Genomic DNA, 24583 nt, shown 5'->3' on the forward strand with positions numbered 1-24583 from the left:
GCAAGGTGCGTACCACACAAGGGGCTACCTGCCCTCGCAGAGACAGTATAGCACAATGACGATGAGGATGGACTTGGGTGTCAAACCTTCTGGGTTCAAGTCCCAACTTACTCACCACATACTAGCTATGAGACCTCCTGGGCCCTAGTTTCCTCATTGGTCAAGTGGGGTATTAATAGTCTTAACTCTTAGGGTTGTTGTGGGCATTAAATGAGTTCCTACATAAAAAGCACTTGGTACCTGGCACAGAATAAATGCTATAGAATTGTTAGCTACCATGATGATTTTTTCCAGCACATTAAAGCTGCCTCTCCGTCTGTAACTGAAGGAACAGAAGATGCTGAGCATAGGGAAGGCCTGAGGCGATGGCAGATTCCCTTGGCATTTCAGGCCGCCAAACACTGAGAAAATAGCCATCCTGGCCTAAGTCCAGAGGCTTCTTTATCTCAGCTGCCAGTAAGGACAGACGTTGGCATACTGGCACCAGAGAGGGACAGGGTGGAGAGAGAGAACTTACCCCACAGCAGAGTGAAAAAAAAAAAAAAAAAAAACCCAACACTCACAGGTTGTTTGCCCCTCTGTGGTAAAGGAAAAAAAAAAACTTCCCATGGAAAAATACGCAGCTCTAGAAAATACCACTTTCCTGGAGCCACCCAGAACAATGAAGAAGGATCTCCTGGAACTGGCTCATTGGGTCAAAGGACAAAGAAGTCAGACTTCAGGGCAGCTCCAGAAATGAGGGAGGGGGGTTATCAGCACGAGGTCCTCCTGCTTCTCACATTTAAAAGGCTGGGGTCTAGATTCATACAGCCAGACCTGAAGGTGCACAAAGGGTAAGAGTCATACAACCAGCCATCAGAGAAATGCAAATTAAGACCATAATGAGACAGCACTGCCCACCTATCAGAACAGCTAACACGAACATATGACCGTATCAAATGCTGGCAAGGACGTGGACAAAGTGGATCTCTCCCACTCCCACTTCTGGTGGGAGTGCTAAGTGGTACAGCCACTCTAAAAAACAACTTGGCAGTTTCTTAAAAAATCAAAACTACGCTTGCCATACAACTCAGCAATTGCACGGCTGGGCATTTATCCCGGAAAAACAAAACTTTACGTCTACACAAAAACCTGTACAAAATTGTTCGTGGCAGCTTTATTTGTAATAGTCAGAAACTGGAAACGACCAAAACATCCTTCAAAAAAGGTCAGTGATGAAACTAGTGCATCTATCCCATGAAATGCCACTCCGCAACAAAAAAGAGCAAACTACTGATAAATTCAACTACCTGGATGGACCTGAAGCGTATGATGATGACTGAAAACAAGCCAGTCTCAGAAGGGTGCATATCGTAGGTCTCTATTTACAGAACATTCTCAAAAGGACAAAATTATAGAGATGCAACACAGACGGGAGGGGCCGCAGCAGTGTGACCATGAAAGGGTGGCAGGAGGGAGATCTTTCTGGTGATGGAACAGTCTATCTCTGGATCGCAGTAGTGGTTCTGCTAATCCACCCACGTGAGAAAATGACATAGAAACATACACACATTGTACCAATCTCACATTCCTGGTTTTGATACTGTATTATAATTATGTAAGATGAAGCCATTGGAACAAACTAAACGAAGGATGCACTGGACATCTCTGTACTATCTAAACGAAGGATGCACTGGACATCTCTGTATTATCTTTGCAAGTCCCAGTGAATCTACAATTGTTTCAAAATAAAACATGAAAAAAGAGAGGTGCACAGGCTACCAGGAGGGCAGCTGGGCTTCCAGCCCACATCCTTCTCCAAAATCGTAGTCCTCCAATTAGATAAGTATAATTTCACATGCAGCATGATATTTCATACTGCCATGCCTCTGCACTTCTACCCAGACTGCCCTCCCTCCACCTAGCTAACTTTTCATTTCCCTTACAGCCCAATTCACATACCTTCACTTCCTAGAAGCTTCCCTAACATCCTGTGCTAAGATTACTGATCTTTCAGGGTGTCTGGGTGGCACAGTTGATTGAGCGTCTGACTCTTGGTTTTGGCTCAGGTCATGATCTCACAGCTCTGAGATCAAGTCCCACATCGGGCTCCATGCACAGAGTCCGCTTGGGATTCTCTCTCCCTCTGCCCTCCCCCTGCATGCTCTCTAGTGCACACTCTCTCAAATAAATAAATTAAAAAAAAAAAAAAATTACTTATCTTTCTTTGTACTTCCCTATACATACTTTCTCAACTGAATTGTGATTATTAGTTTATGTGCCATTATCTCTCACCACACGCAAGCCTCGGAATTGGAAAATAGATTTTCAAACTTCTTCAATAAAGGACTTGTTTGTTGAGTATATAAAGAACCCAACTCAATCATAAGAAGATAAACAAATCTTATTCTTTAAACGAGCATTTCTTTAAGGGAATGCAAATAAAATCACAAGATATCACCACAGACCTACTAAAATAGCTAAAATTTACAAGACTGACCATACCAAGTGTTGGCAAGGAAATGGAGCAACTGGAACCCTCATGGAGTGCTGGGGACAATGTAAAATGATGCAACCACTCTAGAAAACAATTTGGCAGCTTCTTCTTCTTTTTTTTTTTTAAAGATTTTATTTATTTATTTGACAGAGAGATAGAGCCAGAGAGCACAAGTGGAAGGAATGGCAGAGGCAGAGGGAGAAGCAGGCTCCCGGCCGAGCAGGGAGCCCTACGCAGGGCCCGATCCCAGGACCCTGGGATCATGACCTGAGCCGAAGACAGACGCTTAACCATCTGAGCCACCCGGGTGCCCCAATGGCAGCTTCTTAAAATGTGAAACATACACCTACCGTAGGACCCAGCCATTGTACTCTTAGGGGTTGAGGCAGGAAAAAGAATTCATAGGTCCCCACAAAAATTTTTTTAACAAATGCTTGCATTGGCTTTATTTTAATAGCCAAAAATTGGGAACCACCCAAACGTCTGTTAATAGATAAACGGATAAACAGATAGTGGTATTTCCTTACAGTAGGGTGCTATTCAGCAAAAAAGTAATGAGCTATTCATACACACAACATGGATGAATGTCAGATAATTAAGGAGTGTTCTTGTGATGAGCACCAGGTCATGTATGGAAGTGTTGAATCACTGTATTGTACACCTGAAACTAATATTTCACTGTATGTTAACTAACTGGAATTTAAATAAAAACTTTTAAAAAATAAAAATAAAATAATAAAACCTTTAAAAAATTGTGCTGAGAGTAAGAAGAGCATGTGCTGTGTTATGCTATTTACATAAAGTTCTAGAAAATGCAAACTAATCTATAGTGATAGAAAGCGGATTATGGTTTGCCTGGGAATGGGAGGCAGGACATGGGAGGCAGGCTGGGAGGAGGGAAGGACAAGGTAAAGGAGGAAACTTTGGGGGGTAATGGTTATGTTCATGAACTTGACTGTAGGAATAATTTCATGAGTGTATACATATGTCAGAACTCATCAAGCTGTGAGGTTTCAATATGTTGTCTGTCAATTAGACCTCAATAGAGCTGTATGAAAAAAAAAGAAAAGAATGGGGACCTTTCAGCAGGCATCTACTTTGTGGGAAGAGCATTATATAAATAATTATTAATCTTCACTCAAGGTAGGGGTTATTCAGCCCATTTTACATCTGAGGAAACTGAGTCAGAAAGGCCAGGTAGTCGTGCAAGTATGGCCAAACGAGTCTCAAACCCAGTTCAAATGTCCTCAAAGCTGGGGCACTTGTCTCTGTATTGTGAGGTCTTCCAACAATGGTGAACTTCCAGTAAGAAGCCAGAAATGATACCCCTGGCTTCAACAAGACCTCTAGGATGTGAACAGAGGAGGATGAAGGGCTGGCAACATTGAGATGCCAGGGGATCTGTGGCATCATTGAGAGGACACCCTCTCCCTTCTGGGCTACCATTGCCACAAATTCCTTCAACGACCAAACCCAGCCCATCACAGGTTTTGGGCCAGACAGGCCAAGGCAGGAAGTGGGCTGTACCTGTCTCTGGGAACATCCTTCCCTGGGCAGCTAGAGTGGCTGGGTGGGCAGGACCCTGGCCAGACATTCAGGAGAACAGACTCCATTTCCACTTGTGTCATAGACAAGGCCCTTCCCCTTTCTGGGCTTCCATTTCCTTAGATGGAAGATGTGAAGGCCAATCAACCAGCTTTCCAAGGACCTCTTTCAGCCCTGATTCACATCCCGAGCACCCCGCTGAAGTGAGCTTTTCCTCCTCCTGAAGCTGATAAGGGCCAGAGAGGAAAAGGATTCTTGATTATCTACAAAACTGTCCACCCCGCTCCCCCACCCCCAACCCCAGCTTCACAGTCAAAGACACTTGGCAGTGCCAAACCAAATCTTTCCCTCTGCCACTCTGCCTCCTCCCCCCAGCCCTACCCTCTGCAATAATCTTCAAAGAGCCCGACCTGCCATTGCTGCTTTGCTCCCTCGTTAGCAGGGTGAGCCCTGGGACACACAATTTCTCCCTTTAGAATTCTTGGAGATGATGTATGGTTATGGGCTCATATATGTCATATACAGTCACGATGTAGGAGTGCTCCTCCCCGTGTCCCTTGTTGTGCCTGTATGCTCAAGACCGAGCCAGAATCTCTTGCCCAAACAGGCCAGGATATGTGGCTGGGTACACAATCTCTGTGAAGCTGAATTAAATCCCTCTTGCCAGAGGAATAATCACTTACCCAAACATGGAGGAAAACCAAACAGATCCATCTCAGTATGTTCCCCTGGCAAGAGCACCGGGAGTCCAGAGGCTAAGAAGGCCTCTGCTTCCAGATGACTCAGAGACCTGGGGCCAGCAGCACCCCAACTCACCTCCCGGGGCATCACATGAGTGAGGGGACTATGCTAAAGAACTCTATGGACCTCCCAGCTCTGACGCTATCTTACTGTAGACTGAAGAGTCCTCGGGGTCTGAGAGGAACAGTGTGGCCTTTCGTGAAGCTCCAAGCACTGTCACCACAGCTGTTCACAGAGCGGCAGAGATGGAATGAGGCACCCCGAGGGTGGAACTGCATTTGGGAACCCCCGCCCATGTAGGCGCCAACTTGCTGTGAAGAGCACCCACTAATTCTGAGAAGCTGTGGAGTCCCAGCCAGGCTCAGCTTACATCTCGGTTGCTTGTGGGCTCTGCCATCTTGGTCAAGTCTCTTTACCTCTGCGAGAGACTCCTTTTCCACATCAGCCTCATGAGAACAGAAAAACCTACCCTGTTAGGTCATTGCCGAGTTCAGTGAGATCCTACAAACAGAGCATGAAGCACAATGCCTAGAGCCATGACTAAGCCTTCCCTACCCTTCCCTGCCCTTCCTCATACACACACCTAAAAGTTCTCAGAATTAGATCTGCCCAGCTAGTTTCACTGACCTGGAAAACCAAACCCCTGACGAGGAAGGGGTCTTAATTCCAAGCACACCAGGGGACCACTGCATGAAGTGCATGGGGGCTGGGGCAGCAGCTACCGGGGTGGGGTCTGAGAAGAGTAGAGGCAGGGCTGGCCCTGGAGACCATCCACCATGTCCCCTTGCCAGTCACATACAAGGGCTCAGTGGTCAGGAGGCTTCCTGAGCAGTGCTGCATTCCACCGGCCTCCTTCTCTGCCTCCCCAGGAGCAAGTACCTTCCCCCTCAGCCACCAACAGTCACCAGTGGTGTGACCTGGCTTCTTAAAATGAGGGTGTGGGACCAAATGGCCCCTCTAGTCCTTTCCACCTTTTTAATTTTTATGAACTACAATTTTACAAGGTGAACTGATGCTTAACTGATGCCCCCAGCTTCTCCCCATCCCCTCCTCCAGGATGCATGAAGGGGGGGGAAGGGGGGCAGGGAGCCCAAAAGTTCTGAAAGTAGAGGGAGAAGGGCCGAGGCTGGGGCTCCATTATGCTAATTTAATTAGCTCTAATCTGCCCACAGCAGGGCCTTGAAGAAAGAGGCTTTTGTTTAAATTTCACATTTGGCAGGAAGTGCTCCTTCTCCTCCCCCCTCCCACCCCCCAGTGGAGTTTAAGAGTCAAAAGCTCTAATTTCAGTCCTGGCTCTCACATCTAGCAGCGCTGGGGCTTCCTTTTCACACTTCTTTGACCAACTCCTTGATTTTTCCAGGAAGGAAATATGCCCCAGATGTCTGTCTTAAGTAAAAGGAGAGTTTTTATCTGCCCTTATAAAAGGGCGTCAGTAATTCACAGATTCCCCAAGAAGCTAGCGACAAGGCAGGGAAAGGCCAGCGGACTTCTCTCCACTGATAAAACAAAGGTTTACTAATCAACTAAACCCCCTCCCATGGGCAGGGAGCTTCACAACCGTCTTACCAGGATAATAAGAACAGAAATCTCCCTCTTGTTCATCCATTCAACCAATGCTTATTGAGTACCTACTCTTCACAGGAGAGGAGGGAGAAGGGTGTAAGGGGGGGGGGGGTGACTTGCTTCATGCCTCCCAGCCTGGTGGTGGCACAGCAAGCCTGTAATCTGAATCTCCAAAACCAAAAGGCCCTGGTTTGTAGCACTGGCTGATTTCCACGCTGTAAACTTCCCCACCATGGCCAATTTCCGGCTATCAACAATGTTTAACAAGCAGCTTGCAAAATTCCTGAATATTTAAAAATCAGCTCTCTGAGAGCCTCCGGACTAGAAGCAAATTCTCCTGGCTCCTAATCGAGTGTTCTTTCTGCCTCACCTCTCTACCTCCTGGCAGGAGTCAACGTGCTATGGGGGCTGAAAGGGGAACCTTCATGAAACCTACCTGAAGGATTGTTAACAGTGGTTGGATTTCAGGCATGTTTTATTTTCTTCCGCATCCGCATTTTCCCAAATATCTTATGAGCGCATATTACCTTTACAATCAGAACATACCTGGGTAATGAGTCATTTTTTACTGAGCTGAGTGGAATGCTTTGCAATCACCTCCCCACATAATTTCTTTCTGCCACCCTTGGGCATGAGAGAGAAAGAGTTTCCTAAAAGCCCAAGTTCCCTGGCAGAACAGAGCAGGTGCACCTAAGTTCAGCCGTTCACCTGAATCTAGTGCAGTCTCACCTGGAGGACAAATTCGTGCCCTTGGAGTTCAAATTTCACCAGCAATCGAGAAAATACAACTCCCTGTTCAAAGAGTCCAAAAGCCATGCTCTAAAAAATCAAAGTCTCTTGGGCCATCAAATGACCTTACCCCCCAATGGGCAGAGGTGGAAGCAGACGGTTTGACTTATCAGAAACAACTGCTCCTTCTCCCTGAGCCTTAGAGAAAGAGGTTTCCCCAGAGGAGGAGGCTTCCACCCTCTTATATGCCCCCAAGCTGGGATTCAGGTGGTCTTACCTCAGTGCTGGGACACAGGCCTGGCACCCGGGCTTGGGACCGCTCAAGGAGGCCAGTTCATTTCAGCTGGGCTCCAGGATCTCACTGCTTCTCCCTCTCTGCACAACTGGCTCTACCTTGCCTGCGGAGAGGAGAAAAAATAAATAAATAAACCACAGGCACACAAAGAAAAGCTGCAGACAGAGCACCAGAAGCGCATATGTTAACACATGCAGGAGGGTTAGGACCCTTCCTCCTCCCACGCCCTGCCCTGGTCACTCCTGACCCTTTGGAGCCCCTTCCAGAACGACAGCCGCACCTGAGAGAGCCAGGCCGCTTTCCCAGGGCTCAAGCCGCCCATCTGTTCGCCCAGACCTACCCCTCCTGCGGCTGCACGATTTCAGTGAGCTGTAGGTGAAGCAAAGCAAACTCTGCCACAGTCCCTTAGTCCCGTGCTCCTTTCTGTTATTAGTAAGGAAAGCAAGAAAAAGAAAACTACGGTTGTGGCCCCAAGTTTCATTTTTAGATAAGGCTTATGGATAGCTGGTTTCAATCAACCAATATATCATCACCCTTGCCCCGTCTCCCTGTGACCGACAGTATAGTGTGTGTAATGTTACAAATGTGAATTCAACTCCTGATTTATTTTGAGAGCATTTTTAACGGAAACTAAGTTTCCAACCCCTATATTGTTATAGCTGCCTGGGTGGATGGCATTTGTTTTTCAAGTAACTGTTGGTCTTCCGAATGTCAAAGAAATTTATGTCCCATCTAGAAATTTTAGAAAAATAGAGTTCAGTCAGAAGGAAAAAAAATTACCTATTCTTCTCTCTCCAGGATAACTACAGATAACAAACCCTTCCTGGTTTTATTTGGTGATCTGGAGTTTTTACAAAGATGCAAGAAAGCGAGGCAGGGCTTAGTGCAATGTCATCAGCAGTCTTCTGCAGGGGCTACGGAACCTGTCCCTCGGTGGCCAGACCAGAACTGTCACCCCACCCCCAAGGGCTGGCCATGAGTCACCAGTGGTTTTTTGTTAATTACAAATAGTTCGTAAAACTAAATCTTTGGGGAAATCCATGGTTATTTCCTTAAGACCCAGTCAAAGAGTTTCCAAATGTCTCAGACTTGGCCTGCTGCCTCCAGGACTTCTGTGCCATATAAAGGGCTCCGGGCACTGGCGAGAGGTGACCCAGTGCCCCGGGCCTGGCCTCCTCCCCTCCCTCCCCTCCGCCCAGCCCCTCCCTCACCCACATCCTCGCTCGCCAGGTGTAACATTTCCAGTGCAAATGAGCACCCAGTGCCAGCAGTCTGGGTCGTCACTTGTCATGTTCACACTCAGCTCAGCCCAAGTATAAGACCTGATGATTAAACGAGCTCCCCTAATCAAGCTTAGGGAGGGGGTGTGTGAGAAGGAACTGGAAGGAGGAAAAGGTGAGAAATGCTCTGAGGAACAGAGAGGCGTGGTAACACACAAGCGTGGTGTCCAGGAGGAAGAGACCCTGAGATGCCATGAGAAACAACAGTCAGGCCACGAGAGTGCAGACCCCAAGAGGAAGTACCACCAGATGAAAGCGGAGGTGAAGTGAGCCACTGAGGGTATGGAAATATCAAGGTCTTGCAAAGATTCAGGGTGAGCAGAACAAAGGACAAAGGCATCAGGTGACACGAGAAAATAAAAAGCCACTTGCAGCATTTGGGCACTTTGCCGCTATCTACAATTAATGCCGACAAAACACCAGGGGCCAAAGACACGGTGCGGAGACTGGGTCAGGCTGGGAAGAGATCTCTATGTGAAATGCAGCCGAGCTGGGGCCCACCTGGGAGCCTGCCTGTAACCAGCCTTCCCCAGGGAACAGGACCAAGGTGCTCCCAGGGTTGGGGGACTAGGGGACCGCTGACTCACTGGAGGGAGGCCTCCTCTCTCCATCTCTCTCTAGCTAGCCTCTTATCCCTCCTTTGGCTCCAGGCCAAACCTTCAGTGAGACATGGGTAGTTCTCCACATAATCTGTCTAAACAGACTTCATGGATTTCTGTGGCCCTGTGACCCAGGCAAAGACCCTGGGAAGCCAAGCCTCATGCCCCTTCCCAGCTGACCAGCCCCCCTGCCACTCCACCCCATGCACCCTACACTCCAGCCACAGCAATCTGCAGACCACTGAGGGAATGTGGGGTTCCATCCGTGCTTTTTAAATCTTTTGGCAGATGGATTGCAGACCTCCAATATTGCTCAAATAGGCAAGTCATTCTACCTGTCTCCCTGCTACCCAACCCATACTCACACCTGGGCCTCCCCCTGATGGACAAAGGGTAGAACTTGGACTTAAAAGCAACTCACCTAAATAAGGGAGCTGGACCAATCAGATACTTTCAAAATTGCAACTATGAAAAAAGACTACAGTCAGCTAGTGGTGGACCCTCGAGCTTCAGGGGAAGGTAGTAGGGGCACTAGAAGAAGTGACTGCCATGCACAAGATCAAGTGATGGGGCCAAGGGGCCCTGCAGAAGGAGAGGAAGCTGGCCCACAAAGAGAACAGGGCAGAGGCCCAGGGAGAGGCAGACAGGAAACTGTGCAATCCCAGAGAGAGCAGATGCTTGGTGATGTTCTAGAAACTGCAAAGCTCATCTGAACTTCCTCCTTTTTATTCCTATAAGCATCCCCTGATCCCTTCCAGAAACCCCTGAAGAGCTAGGTTTAAAGCGGCTCTGGGGTCCCAGCGGCTTCAGCTCACTGAAGTCTTCCAGGGCGGAGACTGAGAGCAGAGGTGCTCCCCCACCATCACCCAGTGCACGGCTCTGTGCTTGGGCTCTGGCCATCCATTGTGGCTGCTCAAAAGCCCTTTTTTTTTTAACTTCCTTCCCAAGTTTATGGCTAGATTTTTGACAGATGAGGCAACTTGATAGGATAGCCTTGGATTGCAAGTACAACTTGTACTTTGCAGAAACATGAGAAATAAACAATAACAGAGCAGTAATAACAGACAGTAGATTTTTCTATTATACAGTTTTGCTATTAAGTGGCTTATACTTACTCCTACCACCCTACCAGTGTGACCCATTCAGCGGACCACAGAGGCCCCTTGCATTCCCTTGCCCCTGAGCCACCTATATACTCATGGGCTTCCTTGCAGTTTTAATACAGCACCCACTGAATTGATGGCCCCCTGTAATCTGTAGGTGTTCTGCTCTCCGACCTCCCTCCAATTCCACAAGGGTCACTGGCTTGACATCTGGATTTGGCTTCACCACTTGTCTCCCGCGGCCTAATCAGCCAATGTTCTACTCCATGCCTTCCTCATGCTTGGGGCCTGTTCTCTGCCCCATCACTTCCTGCCCTCACTCCTGCCTGCACTATTCCCTCACCTGACAGCCCCTGGCAGCTCCTAGCTAAGGTCCTCTGTCAGCCCCCAAAGCATCAGAAGAAGATTCTAAGGAAGAAAGCAGACAAATGAGAGGCTGCCTTGGCCTCATTAACTCCCTCACACCTCATGTACGTGTTTCCTTCAGATATACAAGGTGTGGGCGCTGACCACAGACCAGAGCCAGGATTTAGAGAGCCCACCAAGAACCAAAGAACCCAAAGAAGTTCATAGAATGAGCCAAGCACATACACCATAAGAATTTCATGGCCCAGGGCACCTGGGTGGCTCAGTCGTTAAGCGTCTGCCTTCGGCTCAAGTCATGATCCCAGGGTCCTGGGATCGAGCCCCGCACTGGGCTCCCTGCTCCGCAGGAAGCCTGCTTCTCCCTCTCCCACTCCCCCTGCTTGTGTTCCCTCTCTCGCTGTGTCTCTCTGTCAAATAAATAAATAAAATCTTAAAAAAAGAAAAGAATTTCATGGCCCAGCATCCCCTGATGTAAGCATCCCCCAAACAAGGACCATTACTGATGGGCTTGGTTTTGAGTCAGAGAATGGGTCAACGTATCCCAGGGGTAGGGCTCGGGCCCCAGGTCCCTGGCTTAAATGAAGGATCGCCATAGGCGCACAGGAGCCTTGGGGTAAAAGATAACCCTGTTAACCCTGATTCCATTATTCCACATTATCTGGAATGTGAGCGGCTGCTCTGATTGTTTGGATATGGAAGCTAAATTAGCTAAGAGCTTTTATCGATCCTTGTACAGAAAACTTTCCAGGGCCTGGGTCTCTACAAATTTGCTGAGCTCTACAATCAGATCAGAAGACATTGCACCCAAAATACAATGAGAATTTCTGCTAAAATCAGAAGACTTCCTGGATTATTTCTGCCTTCCCCTTCCTTCCGAGCTCTTGTTTCTTCTGGAAGGTTCATCTGTAGGGCCCAGACCCAACACTATAGGGCTTCTATACCAGACCAAGGGCTAACCACAATGTTCCTTTATTTTTTTTTTTTTTAATTTAAATGTTTTTGGCAACTCCTGTGTGCCAGGCACTTACTATACTAAATTATTCATTTATTCCTCACACAATCCTATGAGGCAAGGAGTGTTTTCTCCATTTTCAGGCGAGGAAAAGGTCTTGAGGAACTAGCCGGGGCCCAAAGCTGGGAAGAGATGAAGCCCGAATTCTACCCACCAGGCTGCCTCCCCAGGGCTTTCTCCCCTCAGTGCTAGGACAGAGCTCCGCCAAGCTCTCTCGACAAAAGCCGAAATTAAGGAGGAGTTCAACACTGACTACACGGGCTCTGACAAGAAAAGAAATGGTGTAAAGAATTTATTTCCAGAGAACCAGAAAAAGGAAGTTCTTCTGCCACTGCCGTATGCAAAACCCCAAAGAAGGGAGCTCCTGCTCATTTCTTTGACTGTGTTGTTGACATGTTGTCGGCGGCAAACAATCGCTCAGTTTTGACTGTGCCCATTCGAGCTGCCAATCTGGATATGCACGGAGACACACAGGCCCTTTCTAGAGTCAGAGCCATACACATGACGTCAGGCCTTGCCCCGCTCCTGCAGACCCCTAATCTCTGCCACCCAAATGCGACAACTTTTAGCTCTTTGATCTAATTCTAGAAGGATCTCTGTGTATCTAAATAGCATACCTACATGGCCTTTTGTTTTCAATATTAGATATTATTCATTACTTCCTATTATGGAAAATGAGAATTTAGCTTGCTTTTACCACCATCCCATGGACCTCTTCTACTTCTCCTAATATAAACCTTTTTTTTTTCTATTAAGTCAACACTAGATGTTACATTATTATGACCAGATAAATGATTATTCACAGCCAAGCTTTGTGGTGTGCTCTGGTTCATTCCTTTCATGTATATTCCTTCATTGTCCTTTCTGGAGTCCATTAGTGTCTCTCTTGTTTATTTGTTTAATCTTCTACATACCTATCACTAATTTAGCTCTCACTTTGCCAACTTTTCTTTTTTTTTCTTGAATCTCTCCCTTCTGGAATCTTCGGTCCTCCTACTCCAACCTGAGCTGGTTGTTCTCTAGGCGTAAAGGAAGACTCCTTTTCTTCTGTCTTAATTTACCACCCTAATTTTGAAGGAACATATCTAGAGTCGCTTCCTCGGAAAGGATGTATGGGAAGTACAATCATTGAGATTTCTTATATCGGAAAATGCCATCATTATTCCCTCACATTTGATTAATAATTTGTCTGAATATAAATTCTCAGCTGGAAATAAATCCCTCTCAGAACTTTAAAGGTAGGGCTCCATTGCCTTCTAGTTTCCAGGGCTGCCATAGAATCAGATTTCTATTCTTCTATGTGATCAGCTTAGGATTTTTTTTTCCTCATGTCTTCAAGCTTTGCTTCTGGTTTGTGTGGGTTTTTTTCCACAATGATGTGCTTTGATGTGTGTCTTTTTTCATTCATAGCACTGGGCATTCAAGTGAGTTTTTTCATCTAGAAGCCTATGTTCTCAAAATTTTCCTGTATTATCTCTTTGATAACTCTTCCCCTCCATTGTCTCTATTCTCTTTTTTTTGTACGTCCTCTTATTCAGATGTCAAACTTCTTAGAATGATCCTTTCTTATTTTTCCTTGCATAGCACCCCCCCCTCCCTTTTTTGGTTTCTAACCTTTCTCCAAGGCTTCTTCAACTTTATATTCAAAACCCTCTACTGATTCATTGATTTCTATCATACTTTTAATTTCCAAGTGTTCTTTCTTATTCTCTGAATACTCCTTTTGTTGCACACTGTCTTTATTTTATTACTGTGCTATCTTGTCTGGTGTCCAGGACACCAGTAATTATAGTTTTTGTGAAGTTTGCTTCTCTCCCCAGCACTGTCTCTATTTCTTGAGAGTTTCTTTTTATGTGATTGTCTTTTGTCTCTTTTTGGTTTCTGTGTTTTATGTTTCAAACTTTTCTCAAATATCTGGAAATACTGAGCAGTCTTTTTAAATTTAAAAGTGAGACCCTAAAAGCTGACCAGAAACTCCATGTACATGGGCAGAGTTGCTGGTCCAGTGGCTTACCAGAGGAGGGTTGAGAGTAACCACTCGGTTTTATTTAAAGAACTCTCTAAAGGCTAGTGAAGCAAAAGCAAAAATGAACTTTTGGGACTTCATCAAGATAAAAAGCTTCTGCACAGCAAAGGAAACAGTCAACAAAACAAAGAGGCAACCCACAGAATGAGAGAAGATATTTGCAAATGACACTACACACAAAGCGCTGATTTCCAAGATCTATAAAGAACTTCTCAAACTCAACACCCAAAAAACAAATAATCAAGTGAAAAAGTGGGCAGAAGAGATGAAAAGACACTTCTCTGAAGAAGACATACAAATGGCTAACAGACACATGAAAAAATGTTCATCATCATTAGCCATCAGGGAAATCCAAATCAAACCACATTGAGATACCACCTTCCACCAGTTAGAATGGCAAAAATGGACAGGGCAAGAAACAACAAGTGTTGGAGAGGTCGTGGAGAAAGGGGAACCCTCTTACACTGTTGGTGGGAATGCAAGTTGGTACAGCCACTTTGGGAAACAGTTTGGAGGTTCCTCAAAAAATTAAAAACAGAGCTACCCTATGACCCAGCAAATGCACTACTGGGTATTCACCCCAAAGACACAGATGTAGTGAAAAGAAGGGCCATATGCACCCCAATGTTCATAGCAGCAATGTCCGCAATAGCCAAACTGTGGAAAGAGCCGAGATGCCCTTCAACAGATGAATGGATAAAGAAGATGTGGTCCATATGTACAATGGAATATTACTCAGCCATCAGAAAGGATGAATACCCAACTTTTACATCAACATGGATGGGACTGGAGGATGTTATGCTAAGTGAAATATGTCAAGCAGAGAAAATCAATTATCATATGGTTTCACTTATTTGTGGAACATAAGGAATAGCATGGAGGACATTAGGAGAACGAAGGGAAAAATGAAGAGGGGGACATCGGAGGAGGAGACAAACCATGAGAGACTATGGACTCTGAGAAACAAACTGAGGGTTCTAGAAGGGAGGGGGTTGGGGGGATGGGTTAGCCTGGTGATGGGTTTTAAGGAGGGCACATACTGCATGGAGCACTGGGTGTTATACACAAACAATGAATCATGGATCACTACATCAAAAACTAATGATGTACTGTATTTTGACTAATATAACATAATAAAATTAAATTAAAAGAAAGAGTGAAAGAAAGAAAGAAAGAACTCTAAATATCAGTATCTATAGGCCTTTTCTCTTGGACTGTTAAGTTTATGCAGAGAGACCCCTCTAATCTTATGACTAGAGAAAAGGGGAGATAACCCTAGCTTCTAGCACTGTGGTAACCACAAAAAAAGAAAGTTGGGGAGAGAGTTTCACTGTCCAAGATATGGACTTTTATTCATTCCCTGTTTTAGAAAGGCATCTCACACTCGCCCTTCTCAGGTTGGCCTGTTGTGTGCCTGATCTTAATCGGGTCTTAAAATTGAGTTTGGGGCGCCTGGGTGGCTCAGTTGGTAAGCGACTGCTTTCGGCTCAGGTCATGATCCCGGAGTCCTGGGATCGAGTCCCACGACAGGCTCCCTGCTCAGCGGGGAGTCTGCTTCTCCCTCTGACCCTACCCCCTCTTGGGCTCTCTCTCTGTCACTCTCTCTCTCTCAAATAAATAAATAAAATCTTAAAAAAATAAAAATAAAAATAAATAAATAAATAAATAAATAAAATTGAGTTTGTTCCTGGAAAGATCCTTAAAAGAAGTTTTAGTTACCAGGAAAATTAAAAAAAAACAAACAAACTTGTTTTCCAGGCATAGTTTCAAAGGCCAGACATTTAGGAAAGCATTAACACAGGTCCATAATCACTTAGCAAGCGTCTTCAAGGCCTGCTAAATGTCAGAATTCGGAATGCTTCCGTATTTTGGAAAAGTGGTATGCGGCCTACACACTATCTTGCCTAAAACCTGCAGCCGGGGCAGGGCAGCTCTTCATAATGACAGCGAGTAATATTTCTGCCGCAGAACAAATGCATGTTTATGCTAAGTAGGTTACAGATTTATAAATAGCCTCACATTAGTCCAGGACAGGTTTTGCCATCAAACAGGTTAAAAATAAAACTTGGTTTTTACAGATTTTTGAATTTGGAAACTGTAGATCAGAGATGGTGTGTGCGTTCCGTACGCACCTCCTACACCTCCAGCCACACTTGGGGCATTTTCACAGGGATTTTGTCACTCTGTGGGTCGCCTGCTTGCAACGAGAGGTGGAAAAAAATGAGGCAAGTGGGAATGGGGGGGTTGGGGGAGGCCAGGCTCAAGAGGGAGAGCGTCTAGTCGCTTGGAAAGTGTGCGTCCCAGTTCTATCCTAGCAAGCCCCGTTACTTTGAAAAAGCTACTTAACTTCCCTGAGCCTCGCTGTCCTCATCTATAAACTGTGGGTAATACCAACTAATTCTGAAGTGTTTTTGTGAGGATTAACTTAAATTCAGCCAACAACTATGTATTTTGCCCACTATTCCTAAGGCATTGCTCTGAGTCCTAGGAAAATAATTATGAACAAAAGAGATAAAAGTCCCTGCCCTCATAGAAACAACTTCCCAGTGAGAAGAGACACAGAGTAAATAAGCCAGGTGGCCGTATATGCCACCGAAGAACAACAGGAAGTACAAAGGGGAGAGAGCCAGCGGGATGCAGATTATCTTATATATAAGATGGTCAGAATGGCCTTTCAAATAAGGTGACGGTTAGTTAGAAACCTGAATTCAGGGGGGCGCCTGGGTGGCTCAGTCGTTGGGCATCTGCCTTCGGCTCAGGTGATGATCCCAGGATCCTGGGATCGAGCCCCACATCGGGCTCCCTGCTCTATGGGAAGCCTGCTTCTCCCTCTCCCACCCCCCCCTGCTTGTGTTCCCTCTCTCTCAAATAAATAAATAAAATCTTTAAAAAAAAAAAAAAAAGAAACCTGAATTCAGGAAAAGAAAGGGAACACAAGGAGAGTGTATGAAGGAAGGGTATTCCAACTGAGTGGAACAGCAGTGCAAAGTCTCTGAGTAAAAAATAAAAAAGAAATGTGATTTATGTTTAAGGGACATGAAGACAGAATAAAGGGACAGAAAATTATAGGAGCTGAAGTCTATGAGGTCCTGAGGACCGAATCCTGCAGAACCTTGTAGACCCTTCAAAGAATTTTGGCTCTAAGTGAAATGGGGAGCCCTTGTTGGTTTCTGAACAGAAAAATGACATCATACTACATCTCTTAACGTGATCACTCTAGTTGCTGTTTTGAGGAGACCACAGGAGCAGGAATGTAAGTAGAAGACCCAGTTATGAAGCTATTCTAAAAATTAAAAGCAGAGATTGATCTGTCCTTGACCGGGGTGAATTTAGTGGATCAAACAAGTAGTCAGTTCCTTGATTTACTTTGCAAGTGCAGCGGAGACGGTTTGCTGATAGCCTGGATGCAGCATGAGAAAAGGAGAGTCAAGAGTGGACTCCATAGGTTGAACCCCAGCAACCGGAAAGATGAAGCTGTCTTCTCCTAAAGTGGGGAATGGAGGTTTTCGACGTAAAAGCAGTTCAGTCTTGGACTTGTCATCATTGAGATGTTTATTTGACACCCAAGGAAATGTGGTAACTGAATATAAGAGTATGGCTTTCAGGGAAAGGTCTGTGATGGAGCTATAACTTGAGGGTTGTTGGCATATGGATGGTAGGAGATCACCAGGGAGTGAGGAGACAGAGAAGAGGTCAAGTCCAAGGGCTGCTCCCTGAGGTGCTCCAAAGTGAACAAGTGAAGATGAGCTGACAAAAGAAACTGAGGAGAAGCCAGTGACAGAAGAGGAGAACCAAAGGGTGTGTGCTATTCCAGAAGCCAAGAGAAAACACTTTGTCAAGAGAAATGGAAGAACCAACCAATCAAACGCTGCTGATAAATCAAGAGAAGGACTGAGATTTGACCATTGGGATTGACAATATGGAGGTCACTGGTGAACCTGACAGGTGTGGTTTTTGTGGAGTGATGGAGGCAAAGTACTCATTCGACTGGGTTTAAATCATGAGAGAAGAGGAACTACAGGGAGTAAATGATTCTTTCAAGGAACAAAGAAATGAGGCAGCAGCTAGAGAGGAAGATGAGGTCAGGGGAAGAAGTGCATGTGCATATGCGTGTGGGTGGGTTTCAGTGGGAGAAAAACAACAGCCATAGATAGACAGATGGGGCAGGCAGATGGGAATGGTCCAGCAGAGAGAGAGAGAAACATTGGAAAGAGAAGGGAATATTGCTGGAGTCATGTCCTTAATTAAGTAAGGGAACAGGACACAGCACACAAGTGGAGGGGTTGGTCTTAAACAGGAGCAGAAATAATTCATCATCCACAGTAACAGGCAGAAAGTAGAATTTATGGGCGTACGTTTGGTGGCGGAAAGGTGTGAAAGTTCTCTGATTGCCATTACTTTCTCAGGTAAGTGGGAAACAAGGTTCTGAAAGTAAGGATGGGAGGTTTGAAGACCAAGAAAGAGGTATGAACAGTCACCTAGATTAGAGAAAATGGCAGTGGTTCTCAGCCAAGACTGCCCATTGGAATCAACAGCCGAGCTTTAAAAAAGGGTTGAGATGTCCAGGTCCTCTCCATGAAGACTCTGAATTCATTCGTTCTAGGTGGCATTCAGGCTGCAGTACCTTTTATGATCTCCCCCAGGTAATGCTAATGGAAGCCAGAGTTGAGAACCACTGGACCGAGGGAATGGAGAAAGATGGCCTGACAACGCCCAAGTCCACTTAAGGATCATGATGGTGAATTAGAGCAGGAGCCATCAGGACAGCGGTCTGCTTCTCTACCGTGGCATTCAGCTGGGGGCAGCAGGCGGCGGGGGGGAGGTGGTAGTGAGCTGGAGGTAACCAGGGTTACGTGAGATCCCTGTAAGGTGCACACCATAAGAGTCCAGTAAATGAAAGCTGCTATGTTTATTTTTATCACCAGCAAAGTGATGTAAACTATCCTTGTAGCAAACATCAAATATAATTTTGTTTTTATCTCATCCAAATGATTCACCCAATTTGTATCTATCACAGGGTTTTGAAGTCATTTGCAAGTAACTAAAATCACAAATGTCTATCCTGAAATGTTAAGGAGGTGCCCTGTGGTTCTTTGCTTGTGACCCTGAGCACTGGCATTCACTGGTCACCCCTCCCACCCAGCCTCCCCGAGTCCCAACGTGACAACAGTTCTGTGCCAAAGTTTTGTGAAGCCTGCATTTCAGGGGTTCCATATTCGCAATTCCTGTCTGGTGATCTGTGCTACTCCCTCTGGGAAGGTCCACCCTTGATCCTAGCCCTGAGCCTGGAGAGATCTCTGTGGTGATAGGTGCCATCTCAACAACCCCTCCCCGAGCCAGTCTTGGCTAGGACCCTGTCCCTGTCTACCCAACTGCTGGAAAAAGACTGCATACTCTATCCTGAGCCTTAACTGTGCGAACTCGAATGCCAGCAGAGGGTAGAAGCCCTGTGGGCTCCCCTGCGGGTCCCCCACTGTCCCCTATTGTCAGCTCCTGCCTGCCCTTATCAGTGGATCTCATGCCAAATCCCGGGTGTGAACTTCCTTCTACCCTACCCTAACTGCCCAGGCAACCCCTCCACCCCCCCACGGTGATCTCACCTGGTCCTCTCTGGCCCCCCCCGGCCCCTGCCTTTTGCTCCATCAGCAACATGTGCAGCTCCCATTCGTCTGTGTCCTGATTGTACCCCCACCTCTCCTCCTAGACAGAGGCTCCTCCAGGAAGGGGCTGGACCTCACGTAGCTTCCGATCCACAGTGCCTAGCAGAGTGCCAGGCCCATGGCCAATAACTGAAAATCACTATGACATTAAAAATAGCCCCCACTTATTATCACTAATTACATGCTGGCACTAGGTTAAGCACTACCCAGGACTCACCCCAATGCTGTCAGGTAGCAATGATTAATACAGATTACAGATAAGAAACTGAGGGCCAGAGAAGATAAGTTCCCAAGTTCAGACAGCGAAATAAGTGGCCAGAAGAAGAAGAAGAAGTAGAGGCATATCTGGAATTAAATCCAGTTTATCTGGCTGCAAAGCATGTGGTGTTTTTCACAACATGACAGGGCTTTCTGAGAAAGAGGACCCTGCAAATGGTAATGCGGAAGCCAGGGAGTTGCCTCCCAGCCCCCACCCTGGGTGCCACCCGGACAGTCCCAGAGACAGGAGCAGAGCCTCTCCAAGTGCAGAAGCATGTCCCTGGGAAGTGCCTTTCATCCATCTCCTCCTTACCTGATCTTTCCTCTCCTCTGGATTTATAGGCCAGAATAAAATGTTCATTGTGTAGAGCAAAAAAAGGAACCGCCACAAGCCCTCTGGCAGGAAGCATCTTCTGGGGATTTATTCCTAACACTGTCATTAACCACCCCCAGCTCAGGCCCCGGCCAGCATCCTCCCAACACCAGACAATTGACAAAGGCTGTCTGCTTGGATAAATGAGGGTCCAACCCAACTGCTTTTGTCAGAGCTCCCTCAATGCCCTGCCCCCTTCTCACCTGGGACAAATTCCTATGACCCTGGTTCCCAACAGGATAAGAAAAAGAAGAGCAAGGTCCTAAATGTGACTCCACCTGCCCTAGGGCTCAGCTCCACGGACCAGCCCAGAGAACATTTCCTATTTCATCTTGCTGCTTGGGTCTCACTTCCAAGGCCAGAAGTGACAGGTGAAAAAGGACTGCCCTGAGTGTTCCCCACCCTGGGCTCCCACATCTCCCACTGTGCTCTCACACCTTGACCTTCCCCAGAGAGCACCAGCTCAAGCTCACTGGGGTTGACTGCATCCTGGTCTCGGGGGGCAGAGGGCGAGCCCGGGGAGGGCTGGGAAGTGTGCTGGGCCGGGGCCGTGCTGAGAGCCCGGTCAGCATCCTGCCATCCAGGGGGCCCCTGTCTAACATAGCTGACTTCACGTAACCCAGGAGTATGGTGTCCTAGATGAAAGGTCTTCTCTTTGCTGAAGGTGCCAGCAACTGGAGGGGCCCATCCTGAGCTAATGCGGAACGAAAAAGCCTGTGTCAACATAGCTGAGAGACCAATAGGATAAAGAAATTGGTTTCTTCAGCAGTAAGGAGTAGCTTGGTTCTCTCTAAAACCACCCATCACCCTCCACACAACACACACAACAGGGCTTTTGGACCGCCCCACCCCCCGCCCCCTAGTGGCATGGTGGGCCCCACTCCAGAACCTCAAAAATCCCAATCCTTCCTGGGGCAAAATGTGAGTTGCCTCAGGCCACACTAGCTCAGTCCTGAGGTCTGGCTACCAGCCCACCCTGATGTATTGTGTTGGAGACCAATTTCTCTGAGGCCAGGGCCCCGCCTTGTTCTCATCAGCACTCCTGAAAAGTAAAGCCTGCTCCAGAAGCCCCTGGCATCTCTGTCCCTCCTGTCCCTTTTCCAGACCACAAGCCTCTACCAGGCAGACCTGGCAGGGGCCTGCTCGCCTGGCAGCTCCAACATTCCGTCCCGTGGCCTGGCGTGTCTGGGACACCCTCCTCTGCCCTGGATAACTCACCACGCTGTTCACAGCTGCCCCGACTCAGCTCTGGCCCAGACTTTGCCAGCAACCAGGAAGGCAGGCAGGAGACCCAGACAGAGGACCTGCCTCCCTCCCTCTCCACCGCCTCCCCTCATAGCCCCCAGCTGCTTGTCTGAGTCAGGAGAGCGCAGCTTCTTGCCTGGTGACCAAGTGGTTTGGGGCAAGACTGCAGGGAGCATGTCCGTGACTGTGGGAGTTTTTACGGACACCTGTGGGTGCTCGAACAGATGTCTCTAAGTTCTCAGAAGGGCAAGGGTGTGCCAACAATAACAAACCCTTCTGTTGCCATCTTTTCACATCTATGATCTCATTTGAACATAAAAACAAATCTGAGGGTAGGCAGCCCCACAATTATTATCCCCTTTTATGGATAAGGAAATTAGGGTTAGGACTAAGCAGCTTGAGGCTACACACGACTACAGCCTGGACCATAATTAGGCTCTCATATTTACCTGAAATTTACATGGAAAAGAGATTTATATTTCATAAGTCTCCATGTAGGTAAAATATATGAAGTATAGTTATCTAGAAAGTCTTTATCTATAAAAAATATTTTTTATAATTATTTGTATTTTTATATTTATGTTGCACAAAGGTGGCCACTTCTGGTCTTCTGTTCACCACAGATCATAGCGTGGTAGAAAAACCAGGGGCTTTGGCGTGCAGGCAGCTCAGGGGGTTCAAGCCACAGTCTCCCATTGTGCAACTGTGGGCAAATAAATCCCTCTCTCTTAACCTCAAGTTTCCCCATCTGTACCATAGGGATAATTATGCCCATTCTATAATAGGGCTGTTGGGCAGCCTAGAGATACGGTCCATCATACCTGGCACGCTGGGCCAGGGATGCTCTTCTCCCATTCTCCACCCATCAGAACTCTTTCCATTCTTCAGCATCCAGTTCAAACTCTATCTCCTTGGTGAAAGCTTCCTCTTCATCCTCTGGGCCCCGCCACCCACTGAGTCATCTGTTTTACAGTGTCTCATTCTGCCTAGACTTCAGTGTTCATGTAACTGACTCGCCAACTTCCCCATGAAAAGACAATGTCTTGTTCATCCATTGTATCTCCCACCTGCTCTCCACACCCTGAGCATCAGTATTTAACAATACCTTTTTTTTTTTAAGATTTTATTTATTTGAGAGAGAGGGAGGGAGGGAGGGAGCGTGAGTGGGGGGGGCAGACAGAGAGGGACAAGCAGACTCTGTGCTGAGCATGGAGCCCCACGCGGGGTTCTATGTCAAGACCCTGAGATCATGACCTGAGCTGAAACCAAGGGTCAGACCCTTAACCGACTGAGCCACCCAGGCGCCCCAACAATACCTTTTGATAGCCTAACACAAAATTATACAGAACTAAAAGCCACCCAAGATCCCACTATCCAGAAAAAAAAAAAAAAGATTAATATCACTCCTTACATGTCTCTACATTGACATGTGGATAGAAGCGTGAAGGAGGGCAGCATGCATGAAACAAGGATGGCTGGAATGCTTGATAAAATAGCTATTTTTTTATTTTTAAATTGTATTTTATTTCCATTCTACAGAAAAGTAAAATTTTAAAAAAGCTGGACTTCTCATAAATGTTTCTCCACCAAAACAGATACTATTTCCTTAAAGATCGCTCCAAGTTTAAGAAAAGAATGAGTTGAAATGTTGGAGCCATGACTTTTTCTCTTTAGACAGTATGAGAGCGGGAAAGTTAGCACATAGGCGTGCTCCCCGTCCTCCCCCAGCCATCCACTTCCCTCACTTTCTTGCTACTTCTCACATTCAATTCCTTAGCCTTCCTGCCAACCGTTGCTTCACGTCTCTCTATTTGACTGGATTAAGGGCTCACCATGCTCTCTTTCTCTAAAACAAATAAATAAATAATCTTTTTTTTTAAAAAAAAAAAAAAGGAAGGGCCTCACAAAATGACCCTTAACCATGCCTTCCTAAGTGTACTTTGGATTCATCCTTTTCATCGGCAAGTAGGTTTTCCCAAGAAGTGCTCCTCTGTGCCATATTCCCTGAGTTCTTGCACACATGAGAACTGGCCACCTGCCTTATCCTGGTGTAGTGAGTTACTTCAGTGCAGAAGTCTTCAGTCACACTGCCTTTCCCTCAGAGCCCTGTGAATATTTCTTCTCCATGTTCTCAAGTTTTCTCCTGTTGCTGATCAAGCCTGAGGCCAACAGGACTTTTTGCTCTGCACAGAGACAAATGGCTTCCATATCCATTTTCCAAGGCCTTCCTGAAACCGGAGTTTTCAGAGGGAGCCCAGCCCCCCAGCTGGAGATGTTCTCCCAGCCGCCTTTACACTCAGGTGTGTCCACGTTTTGGTCAACAGACCATGAGCAGAAGTGACATGTGTCTCTGCAGATGCCCCAATCACCGTTCTGAGAGATCACCTTCGGAGGACTTTTAGATCTCTGATTTTCTCTGATTAACTTCCTTATCGTTCTTGGCATATACTGTGATTCTCCTCAAGACTTTCCTCTCGAACAATTTAGTTTTTTTAGTAACTTTTCCATAGTGATGTCTGTATCGTCATTTGTTTCCTTATTCTTTATTTCATTCCATAGTTTGATCGTCTTGTCTCTGAGCTCTCTATTGGTTACTTTTCAAAAAACTTTATTTGAATGCTTGAATGGATACTGTCTCTCCAACCCAAGAGCCAACTCCAAGCCAGAAATTAGCTTGGGAGATGGGGAGAATAGGCCAATGGGATCCCATTTTTCATTGGGAGAGACAGAATAATTTTACTCATAGGTCATCTGTGAGTCATCCACTTTCCTGATCCTACTCATTCTTAAAGGAACAGCCCAAGACCCACCTGTTCCAGACTCTTCCAGCCCAGACTGATTGCTCCTTCTCCAGTCCCCAAGGGTTTATTGGAACTAAACATTCACAGGTAATGCTTGGGCTACTAAATGAACCTGGAACTTTTGAGAAAGGGCATGAATCTTCATCTCCCTTTTCATATATGGTTAGGCACATAAAGGTTTTCTTTGAAGACTTCTGGAGTACTGATTTTCTGAATGAAAAGGAGGGCAAAAACTAGAACCAATACTCAGAGGAAGCCTTCAACACCAGCCCCACTAGTCCCAGTTTAACTGTACGTTGGAAAACACTATGATGCAGGTGGAAGGAAGAAGATTCAGCAGGATATTATCCTTAAAAGATCAAAAGAGAAGGACAAGCACCTTAGCCAGCAAGCCAGACCTTCCCAGCCTGTCTCTGCAGGCACTGTTGTGGGAGCTGATTAGGCCTACATTCAAGTATAAGCACCTCAATTTGTTCCCTAGCGCTGAACCTCCTTCAGCCTTTGATTCCTC

The 24583-nt window shown here is 46.4% G+C and overlaps 1 protein-coding gene across 10 annotated transcripts in view; it reads right to left on the reverse strand.

Moving 5' to 3' along the window:
• Window positions 1-24583, reverse strand: part of ST6GAL1 (ST6 beta-galactoside alpha-2,6-sialyltransferase 1) — a 118272-nt gene that overhangs the window by 85163 nt on the left and 8526 nt on the right. For 9 of the 10 annotated variants that reach the window (XM_032406939.1, XM_032406936.1, XM_032406935.1 and 6 more), the window contains one exon: window positions 7332-7452. The gene's annotated coding sequence lies outside the window, so the exon portion shown is untranslated. Of the gene's footprint in view, window positions 1-7331; window positions 7453-7689; window positions 8443-24583 lie in introns of those variants that run through there. The other variant, XM_032406938.1, reaches the window with a different exon arrangement.

The sequence above is a fragment of the Phoca vitulina genome, unplaced genomic scaffold (genome assembly GCF_004348235.1).
Source record: "Phoca vitulina isolate PV1807 unplaced genomic scaffold, GSC_HSeal_1.0 scaffold8, whole genome shotgun sequence".
Taxonomy (NCBI): domain Eukaryota; kingdom Metazoa; phylum Chordata; class Mammalia; order Carnivora; family Phocidae; genus Phoca; species Phoca vitulina.